Consider the following 15,117-nt stretch of genomic DNA (forward strand, 5'->3'; position numbering starts at 1 on the left):
CAAACAATGTCCTTGAGGCAGTTATCTAGTCTAATCTGAGACAAGAATGGCCAAAAGGAAGATTTGGGTGGAAGTAAGGGAATTGTGCTCTCTTATACAAGACTTGTGATGGAAAACACAAAGTACCCAATTACTATGATTTAAGGATATTGCTACAAATAGACACAGACCAAGCATAAAAGTGCTGGTGGTGATGTATAACATCTGACCACCACCAATGATATGCATTAAAAAATGAAAAGTTTCCAAGGAACTTTTCCACAGCTGCAGGCCAATATAAACTTTTAACTCTGCTAAACTCTTTTCTAAAAACAAAACATTAAAAAATAATCCCTCAGTAAATTTCATAAGTTTTAGTTGTTAATTTCAAATATATTTTTTGCTCAAAATAACTATCTACCTCTCTGCCCTCACTCTTAAGTCTAATAGTTCAAACTGTCATGTGTCAAGAACCTCTCAACCTTAAAAAACTCTGCCTTCTCTTTCAGGAAGCCTTCATATTTGGCCCGACTATCTGTTGAGAAAGCACATGGAGTAAGTTAATTTACTCATTGAGGAAACTGAATAATAACTATTGTAAATACTGCATTCAGCCACCAGCTGGTCGCTAGCAGCAGTCTGCTATAAATGAAACTCATCTTCAGTTGGGCTTTCATCAGGAAAATTCACAAAAGCCTACTTTGCTTTAGAAACTGTCAGTTGAGGAAGTGGTTCAGAAAGTTAGAGGAACTCCTCTTCTCCCTCATATTGAAGCAAAAGAAAATTTAAAAAGGCCAAGTCAGTGCAGAGAGAAAGTAATCTAGGAATATGTTTCAAAGAGAATAAGGATTTCACTCAAAACTTGTCTATTGATTAATGCCTTATGGTGGTGATTCATTATTTCCTTACTTCATTGAAAATTATTGGATTAGTCCAAGACAGGAATAAAAGGCTAATTTCAGTTGGACAAGACTGAAAATTGATGTGGCTCATCCCACAATGTTCTTTCTTTTTTTTTTGCGGTACGCGGGCCTCTCACTGTTGTGGCCTCTCCCGTTGCGGAGCACAGGCTCCAGACACGCAGGCTCAGCAGCCATGGCTCACGGGCCCAGCCGCTCCGCGGCATGTGGGATCTCCCCGGACCGGGGCACGAACCCGTGTCTCCTGCATCGGCAGACGGACTCTCAACCACTGCGCCACCAGGGAAGTTCATCTTTCTTTTTTCCTTTTCAGAAAATCCCTCCTCTAACTAAGCATTCTTCTGACTTCTCCTTTATTCCATGTATAAATGAATCACACAGTAAAGCAGGTGGAATAAATCTAACTTTGTTCTTTGTCCTCAAGATTTTATCTATCTAGATCCTTTGGAATTACATATATCTTAAAATCAATATATCAATTTCTACAGAGTGCTGAGGTTTTCTATTAGAATTACATTGAATCAAATTGACACTGTAATGATATTGATTTTTCCAAATCATTTCTTTAGGCCTTCATTAATTTCTGTCAGTAATATTCTGTAGTTTCAGAGTAGAGATGTAACATTTCTCTCTATATTTTTCCTAGGATTTGATATTTTTTCATGTTACAGTAAATGGTTTTATTTTCAAAAGTTCTTTCTCCAGTTGCTTAATGATAGAAATGCATGCTTTCTATTGACCTTGTAGCACAGGACCTTATGAAATTCGCTTATGATAGTAGCTTGTTTGAGGATTATTTTGGATATTTTACATATACAATTATGTGGTCTGCAAATAAATACAGTTTTACTTCATCCTTTTTCATTTCTATGCCTATTACTTCTTTCATTTTCTTTTCTATTGAAGTATAGTTGATTTACAATGTCGTGTTAGTTTCTGGGGTACAGCAAAGTGATTCAGATATATATATATATATATATATATATATATATATATATACATATATATGTTACAGGTTATTACAAGGTATTGAATATAATTCCCTGTGCTATAGAGTACGACCTCATTGTTTATCTATTTTATATACAGTAGTGTGTATCTCTTAATACCAAACTCCTAATTTATTCCCCATCCTTTTCGTTTTGGTAACCATAAGTTTGTTTTCTATGTCTGTGAGTCTGTTTCTGTTTTGTGAAAAAGCTCATTTGTATCATTATTTTTAGATTCCACATGTAAGTGATTTCATATGATACTTGTCTTTCTCTGTCTGACTTACCTCACTTAGTATGATAATCCCTAGGTTCATCCATGTTGCTACAAATTGCATTATTTCATACTTTTTATGACTGAGTAATATTCCATTGTGTGTGTGTGTGTGTGTGTGTGTGTGTGTGTGTGTGTGTGTGTGTGTACACACACCACAACTTCTTTACCCATCCATCTGTAGAGGGACACTTAGTTTTTTTACTTTCTTTATTGTACTAAGAACTCCAGCCCAAATTTAATTTAATTTAATTTTAGTTGTGACTGGTGGGAATAGATTTCCTTAAGTTGCTCAAGGTCTTAGGAAAAACATGTTCAGTATTTCCTCATTAAGCATGATAATAGTCATAGGTTTTGCATAGATATGCGTTATCAGAGTAAGAGAATTCCTATGTATTTACATTTTACTGAGAGTTTTTCATCATAAATGGGTATTGAAATTTGTCAAATAGATGTTTAATCTATTAAATTGAACATTATTCTCATTTATTCTGGTGTATGTGTGTGTTGTGATTTGAACCAATGGATTTTGGAATATTTAAAAAGAAAAACAAAAAAACCTTGTGAAAAGCCAAAACAACAAACGATCTTTCATTGATGGAATAAATTTCACTTGGTCATTAAGATATTACACTTTTTATATGCTTCTGGACTCAGTTTAACAATATTTTAAAGGGATTTTTTCCATCTAAAATCATAAGGTTGTTGGCCTGTAATGTTTTTTTCTTGTAGTATTCTACTTGGGTTTTAGCATCAGAGTTACGCTAGCCTCACGGCTGGAAAGTTTTTCCACTCTGTCTCTGAAAATGTTTACTGGTGATATATTTTCGTCTTTAACAAAGTCACCTGGGCCTGGAGTTTTCTTCAATGAATGATTTGGTTTTTGCAAACGTAATATCTTTACAACATATAAGAATATTCAATCTTTCCATTTCCTTCTGTGTTAGTTTTATAAAGTGGATCCAACGAATTTGCTCATTTCATCTAATCGTTGAGTTTGTTGGCAAGAAGGTGTTAACAACAGCTCCTTATTTTCTTTTTAAAATCTGTGCAACCTGTAGTGAGGTCCATCTTTCATTATAGATAACTATTTTTGTGGTCACTCTCTCTCTCTTCCTTGAGCACTCTCACTAAAGGTTTACCAATATAATTAATCTTTTCAAAGAATCAGCTTTTGGTCTTGTAGTTGTTTTTAATTTTCTGCAATGTCATCTTTATTTTAATTTATTTTATTTTATTTTAATTTATTTATTTATTTATTATATATTATATAATATATTTATATTATATAATATATAATATAATATAATATAATATATAATATAATATATATATTATATATATAATATATATAATATAATATAATATAATATATATTATATTATATATATTATATTATATAATATATCATATATAATATATAATATATATATTATATATATATTATATATATAATATATATATAATATTATATAATATATATATTATATATATAATATATATATTATATATATAATATATATATTATATATATAATATATATTATATAATATTATATATATATAATATATATAATATATATATAATATTATATATTATATATTATATATGATATTATATATTATAATATATATAATATAATATAATATATAATATATAATATATTATATAATATATATTATATATTATATATATTTATTTATTATATATTATATAATTTATTTATTTTAATTTATTTATTTTAATTTGCTTTTTGCTCTTATTTTTATTCCCTTTCTACTTACTGGGTTTAATTTCCTCTTTTTATATCTCCATGATATAGAAAATCAGATCACTGATTTTAGATTTGTGTACTTTACCAATGTATGCACTAAAAACTAGAAACTTCCCACTAAACACAGATCTAACTGTACCCAGCAAACTTTAACTGTACCCAGCAAACACAGATCTAACTGTACCCAGCAAACTTTAACCCAGCAAACTTTGATAATGTTTTCATTATCATACGTTTAAAACCTTTTAAAATTTCTCTTAGGATTTCTTCTTTCACCCGTGGACTATTAAGAAGTGTGTTTTTAAGTTTCCAAATACTTGGGAATTTTCTACTTATCTTTTGGATACTGATTTCTAACTTAATTTCATTGGTCTTAGAATATATATCGGCATGTTTTCAATTCTCTGAAATTTGAAATCTGCTATATGAGCCAGCATAAGTTTACTTTGGTGAACGTTCTGTGAGCGAGTAAAAAGACTGTGTATTCTGGATGTGAAGTGTTCTCCTAATGTCAGTTAGATCAATTTGGTTAAAAATGCTGTTCAAATTCTTACAGACATTTGCCTACCAGTTACTGAGATGTGAATGTTTCAAGTAGAATTTTCATATTTTTCCTTTAGTTTTGTCAAGTACTGATTCAGTTTTTATAAATATGTTATTTGATACAAACACATTTAGAATTTTTGTATTTTCTTGCTGAAGTTCCCTTTTATCATTATAAGAGTTACCTTTTTTATGATAGTGTTGCTTATCTTTAAGTCTATTTGCTTATATTAAAAATAGCTACACCAGCTTTCTTATGATTAGTGTTTCCATGATCTATAGACATTTTTCATAATTTTACATTCAATGTAAATGTCTTTATATTTAAAATGTCTCTGGTATAAAGAGCATATATTTGGGTAATTTCTAATCTATCCCTTAAATTTATGCCTTCTAAGTGGAGTACTTGTTTACTTACATTTAATGTGCTTACAGGTGTAACTGAGTTTAAATCTACTGTCTTACTAATTTGCTCATTATCTTTCACATTTATTATCTGTTCCTTTCTTCTTCCCTCCCTTTTTTAGATGAATTGTGTATTTCTTTCATTATTGGCTTTTTATATTTACCATTTTGTGATAATTCTAATGATTTTTCTAGAGATTGCAATATACATCTCAGGTTATCACATTCTACCATAAAATTATAACACCTGTTTATAGTTTAAGAAGTAAGAACACTCTGCTGTCACTGTCATATATTTTACTTCTATATTTTTTTAAGACTCCACAGCATTTTATTATTTTACCTTTAAACAACCCGTGGTCCATTTTAAATGTTAACTACTTACCAACCTTCACCATTTCTGGTGCTCTTTGTTTCTCCCTGGAGATCCATGTTTTCCTCTGGTACCATTGACCTTCACTCTGATTATCTTCCTTTAGTATTTCTTGTGATACAGACCTGTTGACAATAAATGTTCTTAGATTCTGTTAGCCTGAGAATGTTTCTATTTTATCTTCATGATGAATGCCTTTGTTAGATGTGGAATTATGGGTTCATGATTTTTTATTTTGTACTGTCTTTTGACTTCTATTGTTTCTGTTGAGAAACCAGCTGCCATACTTATTGTTGTTCATCTGAACATGGTATCACTTCTTATTCTGGATGATTTTATTCTTTTTCCTTGGTTTTCAACAGTTTTGCTTTAATGTGTCTCTTTATATTTATTCTAACTTTCTATTGACCTCTCTCTGACGTCCTGGTCCTTTCTTTGGCTGTCCAAAATTGTATTAAATCTATCCAATGACTTCTTCATTTCATATGCTTTAATTTTCAGTTCTAGAATTTCCACTTGGTTTAATATTAGATTTTTGCTTCTCTGCTGAAATTCTCTGTCTGTTCATCTGTGTTATCCATCTTTCCTCTAAATGTTTTAACCACTTCATAATAATTATTTTTAAATTCCTTTTCTATTTATCCCCAAATCAAGGAAATCCATGAGTCTGCCTTTTGATTATGGGTCACATTTCTCTGTTTATTTGTAAATCTCATATTTTTAAAAATATATATCACATATTTTGTATAAAGGAACACTAGAGACTAAAGTATGTTTTTGTTTTGTTTTGCTTTTCCCTGACAAAATTCACCCTTTTCTCTGCCAGCCAGCAAGTGTGAAGGCTGACCATTTAGGTATCATCACAGGCCGAAACTTTAATTAGTTTCAGTTCATATCTGGTTTCAAATGAGGTAACAGTCATCCCTCAGCATCTGTGGGGGGATTGGTTCCACGATCCCTGCATCTACCAAAGTCCAGGAATGCTCAAGCCCTTTATATAAAATTTCATAGCACAGTAGGCCCTCTATATCCGTAGGTTCCACATCCGCAATAGGAGGGGCCGACTGTACATAAATCTCCCTTTGCATTTCAGCCCAACTCTTGAATTTCCCTTATTGCCTTCTGAAGGGATCATTTCTTTAATCTTATTAGAATTTGAGCTGGGAGGAAATAGGTGAGTTCCAGTTCACCTCTAGATTAAATTTCAGTCTTGGGTGTGATGCAAGATCTTCTTTTGCTCTCCTGCTATTTCCCCACAGGGAAATCAGCAAGATTCCCAGAGCATGAGAATTTTCAGAATGAGGGATTTATTTTGGCACTCATGCTTCTCCAGACTTCTATCTATCATGCCAGTTCATTCTGTTAATTAAACTTTAACTCATTTCTCTTTGCCCAGAAAAGTCTCTCTGTTTAGGTATCTCCCTAGCTTCTGCCAGTACTAGGACTAAGGCAAAAGTGTCATGTATGAACATGGCTACTATTCTTTTTTTTTTTTTTTTTTTGCGGTACGCGGGCCTCTCACTGCTGTGGCCTCTCCCGCTGCGGAGCACAAGCTCCGGACGCGCAGGCTCAGCGGCCATGGCTCACGGGCCCAGCCGCTTAGCGGCATGCGGGATCCTCCCGGACTGGGGCACGAACCCGTGTCCCCTGCATCGGCAGGCGGACTCCCAACCACTGCGCCACCAGGGAAGCTTGTGGCTACTATTCTTTACTCTTTTAGGAAAGGCTTAGCCCTGTCTGAAATTTAGTCCATACTTTGGTGGTTTTTTAAAAAGTATAATTTTTAGTTTATCCATTGTTTTCTTGCTATTGTAACAGAAGTGACGTTCATTCTATCTTAAATGGAAGTGGAATCCACTGTGTTGTTTTTATTATTGAAAGAGATAATATCTATACATTGAAGGAAATAACTTCTGTGACGTAGCTATAAAACATAAAAAGAATGAGCTGTCTATGAGGGGATATATAGAGTAATATGCATATAATCTTAAAGAAGTGTCTGTAGGAGTGCAATGAAAAATAATCAGTGTTAACAAAATGGTGGAATGGGATTTGAAAGAATTGAGCAGAAGTATAAATAAAAACTGACAAACTTGTTGGGAGACTGTATCCACTACAAAAGAATAGGTATCTGATCATTAATAAGGAAACATAGAGAATATTCAGAAATATTTTCACCAACTAACCTTTAGTGGAATTGCCAATATTTTGTCAAAAAGGTCCAAAGTGAGTTTGTTCCAGTATGTCTTATGTGTCTTGAAAAATGAGCATTCCAACTGTTATGGGCTGAACTGTGTTCTCCAGAATTCATATATTGATGTCTCAACCTCTGATAGCTCAGAATGTGACTATATTTGAAGATAGTCTTTAAAGAGATGATTTAGGTGAAATGAGGTATTTAGAGAGGGCCTTCATCAATCTGACTGGTGTCTTTATAAGAGGACATTTAGAGAGAGATACCAAGAGTGCACACACACAGAGGGATGACCATGTGAGGGTGCAGTGAGAAGGTGGCCATCTACTAGCCAAGGAGGGAAGCCTATGAAGAAACTAAACCTGCTGACACCTTGATCATGGGCTTCCAACCTTCAGAACTGTTAGAAAATAAATTTCTGTGGTTCAAGCCACCCAGCCTGTGGTATTTGTAATGGTAGACCTAGATAACTAATACATCAACCAAGAGTAAAAACCATCACAACTCATTTCAATCTAAAACCATAGGAACTCTCTAATAAAAATTTCAAGGGTATTTAAATAAACAAACAGTGAAATCTCTAATCATCCTTTAGCTTAGTGGGGAGACTAATTACCATTTTTCTCCTGAGAACATAAAATCTGTTGGTTATAGTGAAATGAAAAAGAGAGTGAGTATTAGCTTTGTCTCATGCTTATAGCCCAGACAAGGTGGCCCCAAGGCTGAGGGAAGGATAGCCAATATCATCTTTTAATCACAAGGAACATAATTTGTGCTGGCTTCAGAGCCAAGAATGTAAAAACATAGCCCTCTTGCAAATGAAAATAGTAGTTACAAGCCAACTGGGATGAAGTGTGGCTTTGTGCTTTCTACCACTGTTTGCACAAACTAAGGACAAAACGTGTTAGTCCAGACAAGTCAGAACTGTCCTATGTTGTATAATTAACTCGTTCAAGTAGAATTATACATTATCTAATGTATGGTCGGTCCTATTTCTTCATATCTGCTACAACCATGACTTCTTTTTAAAATTTTTATTTTATCTATTTTAGAAACTATTTTCAAAGGCTGAAGGAGAAGAAGGGTATCTAGATTCTTCTCTAAGTACTCAGGCAAGACATAATACTCAAATATCTTAATTCTATTACAGTGTATCCAGAAAACGTCATCCAAAAACAAATTGTAGCATTTATCTTAAGTAAACCAAGGATTAAAAAAATACATATTTAGGGCTTCCCTGGTGGCGCAGTGGTTGAGAGTCCACCTGCCAATGTAGGGGACACGGGTTCGTGCCCCGATCCGGGAAGATATCACATGTCGCGGAGCGGCTGGGCCCGTGAGCCATGGCCGCTGAGCCTGCGCGTCCGGAGCCTGTGCTCCGCAATGAGAGAGACCACAACAGTGAGAGACCTGTGTACCGCAAAAAAAAAAAAAAAAATATATATATATATATATATATATAAATTTTTGTAACCTAGATAGAACTTTGAGATTTAATTTTGGTTTATATATCAAGGATTTCCTTTCATACTGGAGCTTGTATATCCTTTTTGTGTATGGTATTTTTAGTTTACATTGATATAGCTTATGTAGTTCAATATGTAGTTTTTATCAATATAAACTTTAGATATACATCTATCTTTTATATTTGTATCTTGCATTTTGAAGACATATTAAAAAGTAGAAACAATCTCCATTATGTTACCTTTTACCCATATCAAATGCTCTGTAAATATTTATTAATTTATTCAACTAAATTAATACTTTTTCTTTTAATTGGTTAATTCTACTGTTTTCTCTTCAGTTTTAAAGGGTATGGGTTTAGTTACATATCAAAGAGTTCATTTTCACTGGTAGGGAACATATCACATTACCAGGCATTTTGTGGAATTTATACCACATAGTAAAATCTAATTTCCTTTAGTCTAGGACAATTTCAAGGTATAATGGAAATAATGAACTGGAAACTCAACAGGCCTGGGTTTAAATCACCCCTTTTCATTTTACCAGCTAAAAGACCTTGAATAAGTTATATAATTTCTCAGAGCCTGTTTCTCCACTTTTTAAATGGAGATAATAATATTTACAGGGTCATTTTGACATTATACATAGTGGTGAGCACATAGTTCTTGTTCAATAAATATATTTTCTTCCTATTTCCACACATCCTGGGGATCAGCCAATTATCTGTTTATTTAGCCTTTTCAAATGATCTTAATTTATTCTTTCTTTTTTTTGAAGGAATTTTTTTTTTTTTTACTTTTATGTATAGAAAACTCAATAGTGTATACTTAGCTCAGTTTGATGGCCAGTTCTTTGACCTTTGCCTTTTCCAGCTTGGCAATGCAAGCCACCAACTTTGGACCCAGGATGTTGCCTCCTCAGTGATGGTGGATTTCATCGTATCTGTCATTGTAACTGGTCCTAATAGCTTCTGCCAGCTTAGCCTGAGGTCCTTTGTCTGCTGAGTTAATTGTGTGAAGGTGACAGTGGTACAATTCTTCCTGTGGAATGGATCTCCAGCCTGGCCTTCCCTTTGCTAATGTGGTAGGGAACCCCCATCTTATGCCACAGGACAGACAGGAAGACAACCAGCTCGATGGGATCCACATCATTTGCAATCACCACCAGCTAAAGCTTCTTCTCCACCAACGTAGTGACTGTATTAACCCCTGCTGGAAGAATAGGTGGTCCCTTTGTGGGGACATCCCCTTTGCCGGCAGTTTTCTCCTTAGCCTGAGCCAGCAACCTCTGCTTCTTCTTTTGCTTCATATCTAGTCTGCACTTGTGGGCCAGCTTAAGCAGTTGAGTAACTCTTTGGTGGTCCAAGGCCTGGGTGAACTGGTTAATCAAGGGAGGCACTTTCAGCCACTTACAGAGGATAGCTCTTTGCTGCTGCAGCCAGAGGTGGTCAGGCCATTTGACAAAGCGGGTGAGGTCCCTTTGGGGCTGATGTCCTGTCCTGATATGTAAAGGGCAACACTATGAGTGATGCTCAAGTTCCTTGTCAAGTTCGTGGTTAGGGCCACTCAGAAGGGTGTAGGTGTATCAGTGATCTAGGGGGTTTAAGATGCCATCACAATTCTGAATTATTCTTAAATTTCTTAGATTGAAAAAATTCTGGTGGATCTTTGAAAACTAGGTCAACACACACTTGCCAACTTAGAGCTGCTCCTCAAAGTACAGGCAGACCTCATTTTATTGGGCTTTGCTTAATTGCACTTTGCAGATTGCGTGTTTTTTGCAAATTGAAGATTTGTGGCAACCCTGAATGGAGAAAGTCTGTCAGTGGCATTTATCCAATAGCATTTGCTCATTTTGTATCTCTGTGTCACATTTTGGTAATTCTTGCCATATTTCAACCTTTTTCATTATTATTATATCCTATGATTTTCTAGAAAGAAAAGTAAAAAAAAAATCCTACAAAGAATCAGGAACTCAAGTGACTTATAGCAACAAAAGGAACAACAAAACAATGAAATCATGACTCTACAATGCCGAAGAAAAGTTAATTCCAGCTGCGTATTCTATATTCCAACTACCTATCATCTGCCAGGGTAGCATAAAGCATATTTTCTTAACGCAAGTTCCCAGAACATTTACTTCCATTACATTCTTGCTAAAGGGGCTGCTGGAAGATGATTTCCACCGTAAAAAAGAGCAGACCAAGAAAAAAAGATGATGAGGGATTCATAACAGAAAAGATACAACCCAGGAGGGAAGTGATGAAAGTCTTCAAGATAATGGTGGAGGGAGATCTCAGGGAGACAAGTGTGCCCCAGACATAGACATTCCTGGAGCAGTGTGACACAGGGAACAGACATGTGGGGGGCTGTCCACTCCATGCCCTCTGTAGAGATGCCATCTTTAATCTGATCAAATTACTGGAGGATGTGCTCCACACCAAGAGAGTAAATCAAGAAAGAGCAAGGCATAACATCCAGAAAACAGCATCAAACTCCAGATTAGTAAATTCCAAGGACAATAGTTCAGATAAGACGTAACCTGATGATAGCGTTCAGAAGACCTGGAGCAAAACCAGCCCAGAGAGAACAAAGAAGTCTCCAGGGGAAGAAAAGTCTGGGTAGATCAACTGTCCTATGGAGCTATTAGGAGGTCAGAAGAATTAGCAAGAAGTGCAAAGATAACCTGATAAATGAAAAAAACAAAGCAACTACTTCAATCTCAAGAAAGACAGAAAGTAAAGCAGGAAAACATCATGATCCACTGAATATCCGACCGTGAATAATATTTGCAAAGGCATCAAAGAAACCCTGGATATTCATTTAACTAAAAATTATAATATAAATCTATTAGGAAGGGGGTAAAGAGAAGTGGGGGTGGGATGGCAGTGTAAAAGAGCTAACATAAAAGGAAATCAGTATGAGATTATATGCACATTTGATCTAGATGGATATCTGTATGTTCCAATAGGGACTTGAGGAAGAGAGGAGAGAGACAGAGAGGAGACCTGGGAGCTAGCGGGCATGATGTCCTCCCCTCGAACATAAACTTCACAGAGCATCAACATCAGACAAGGCCATTCTGTGCCTGTGATGGATCAAAACAAAAGAAAACCACTCCATAATCACATCTGAACACAGACAGAACATGAGGATTGTTCAAGCCACAGAATGACCAAACTCCCCTTTCCTGCTTAATATGAGTGATCACTGCCTCTTTACTATTTAGCTCTAGCCTCACTCTAGTCTCCCCTTCTTCAAGATACAATTTATGACGATAGCCATAGAATTGCCCCTGCTTGCAGATAGCATCCAATCCAGAGCAAAGACCCACTTTCTTAAACCTTCCCTCAAATCACCTAATACAAGCTCAAATCCTGTGAGTTTAATTAACACCTACTTAGTTGGACTTCCCACAGATGGTGTGGGGTCTCCCTCATGACAATGAATAATAAACCAACTCTTTCAATCACAGGTGTGTTCCTGGTGGTCTTTGGCGGGCGAGCCTTTCCTTATAGGAAGTATGGGGAGGGAAAACACTGGGTTTTGTTAAAATTCTTTTAGTACTTTTGGACATGTGAAAGTATATAGGCTTGCTATTTTGATAAAATACAAGTTAATTTTTAAAAAGCTTATCACACGTTACTTACCAAGGTGGGAAAACATATGCATATGCTGGCTGATAGGGGGACTGTAATTGTTTTAAGAGGTGTCATCTTAAGAAGAAGGTCCAATAATTTCCAGTGATGCTGAAAATAACTGGAATGATAACAATCCTCCCTGGTCCATAAAGGGCAACCATTTTAGACTCTGGGTCTGGTCAGCAGCAATAGGAAGGGGTTAACCTGTAGGAGAATTGAAACTGAATCCCTTTCACTTGCTCTGCTTTGCAAAGACCAGATATTAAGGGAAGAGGAAAATGAGTATGGTTATTCCACAAAATTTGGATCACTGCTTAAAATAAGCTTGCAAGTATTTATTCATTAGTGATCCATGAAAATAAAGTACACACTTTAAAGCCTAATTTAACATGTCAAGCATTGGATGCACGAAGAAATGGATACAGTTTAAAAGTATCTGGTATGTGGCAATTTGGGTTGATCTCTAATTCACACTTTGTTTCTGAAAGTCCATCTACTTCTGTGGCTAATCTTAGTGGTTTCTTTTAATTACAGATTCTGATTCCTGGAGGTAATTAGAATGGCCCGATATTTTTTAGCTGACATTAAAGCCTCTCTTAAATAACAAAGGGAAAATGGAGCCACCCAGCAACATAATCATGACCCAGATAATCCCTAAAAGGCTTTGTAGTATCGAGGCGCGTGAGTCAAACAGAGTCACGATTTTTAAATCTGCCAGGATGTCATAAACAGACTTTGAGGGGAAAATCCCAAACATTAATTTCAATCATCCAGTTTCAATAACTTTCAACACATTGTCAATCCTGTTTTATTTATTCCCCCCACCCACTTCTCCTATAGCCCCAGAATAGTTAGAAGCAAACACAAGACACCATATCATTTCATCTATAAACGTTTAAGAAAACACCTATAGAAAGATAAAAGCACTTCCTTTTTTTAAGCATAAACACCATATCGTTGTTGCACAAAATCACCGCCAATAAACTTGTAATATCCTCAAATACCCAGTCAGTGTTCAAATTTCTCCCAAATATCTCATAAATATTGTCACATAAATGTTTATACAGTTCATACTTTTGAATTGGGATAAAAAGATTCCACACATGGCATTTGGTATATCTCATAAGTCTCTTTCAATTCTATCAGTCTCTCCCTCTTTCGTTTTCCTGGGTGCAATTTATTATTTGAAGAAACCAGGTTTTTTGTCTTGTAGAATTTCCGTACTCTGGATGTTATTTTTTGAACCAATGTAGCGTTTTTTTTTTTAAATGTTCTCTCCCCCCACACACCTCTCCAAGACTTTAAGACTTTTTAAAGGTTAAGATTAATCAGTGGATTCGGGTGTTGTCAGCTTGATTCATCCATTATAAAGGTTTCCATCTAATGAATGCTGGAGAGGGTGTGGAGAAAAGGGAACCCTCTTGCATTGTTGGTGGGAATGTAGATTGATACAGCCACTATGGAGAAAAGTATGGAGGTTCCTTAAAAAAACTAAAAATAGAGTTACCATATGGCCCAGCAATCCCACTACTGGACATATATCCAGAGAAAACTCTAATTTGAAAAGATACATGCACCCCAATATTCATAGCAGCACTATTTACAATAGCCAGGACATGGAAGCAACCTAAATGTCCATTGACAGATGAATGGATAAAGATGAGGTGTGTACACACACACACACTCACACACAATGGAATACTACTCAGCCATAAAAAAGAATAAAATAATGCCATTTGCCATGCTATTCTTGGCTTATCTTGTCCATTTTATGTCCCAGACCTGGAATCAGCCACTCTCCATGGTGTTTCTGTTTCTTGTGGAGACAAATGACATTTAGAAATCACAATCTGGATTCAACAGGTGTTCCTTGCTACAGATTGACCATTGTTTCCATGCTTTTTTAGTGGACAAAGATAAGCAAAAAAATCATAAAAATGTATCCTGAATTCATACTATTATTTCCAGTTCAGATTTAGGATTAACTAGTTTTTACTTCATTTTGATCTTATGTCTTTTTTCCCTTATACTGAAAATCTTGGTTCCTAATAGCATTAACGTAATTACTTATTTGCTATATCGTGTGTGTGTGTGTGTGTGTGTGTGTGTGTGTGTGTTTCAGATTCTCTTTTAGAGTTATTTATATTTACATGTTTTAGAGTCGTTTGTATTTACATGTTTAGAGTCATTTTAGAGTCATTTACATGTTTAAATATATTTAATGATATATGACAAACCAGCTAACTCAAAGATATATGTGTATGTATATATATATATGTATGTGTGTATATATATATATATATATATGTATATGTGTGTGTGTGTATATATATATATATACACATTCCTCCTGAAGTCTAATTTTACAGAGATTCCAGATAAGCAGCAGAAACCTCATTTCACAGAGAGGCTATTGCATAGAAATTTTGTCATTTCTATGAAAAAATTAAAAGTCTGAAACTCGATAAAAGGTACAGATGTGCCTGTCCAGATCCCAAGCTGGATGACCAGGACTGGTGATCTTTTTTCAGGTTAACATGAAAGGAACAAGAAGGTTAGGAA

At 35.0% G+C, this 15,117-nt stretch overlaps 1 pseudogene across 1 annotated transcript in view; it reads right to left on the minus strand.

The window, feature by feature from the left end:
- Positions 1-9,463: 9,463 nt before the first annotated feature.
- LOC309962976 (large ribosomal subunit protein eL8-like) overlaps positions 9,464-15,117 on the minus strand; it is a 32,334-nt pseudogene continuing 26,680 nt past the window's right edge. Inside the window, exon 4 of the transcript in view lies at positions 9,464-10,413. The product of the transcript in view is annotated as a large ribosomal subunit protein eL8-like (transcript). The remainder of the gene's footprint in view (positions 10,414-15,117) is intronic.

Source organism: Leucopleurus acutus (genome assembly GCF_964270905.1).
Source record: "Leucopleurus acutus genome assembly, chromosome: 6".
In the NCBI taxonomy this organism is placed as follows: domain Eukaryota; kingdom Metazoa; phylum Chordata; class Mammalia; order Artiodactyla; family Delphinidae; genus Leucopleurus; species Leucopleurus acutus.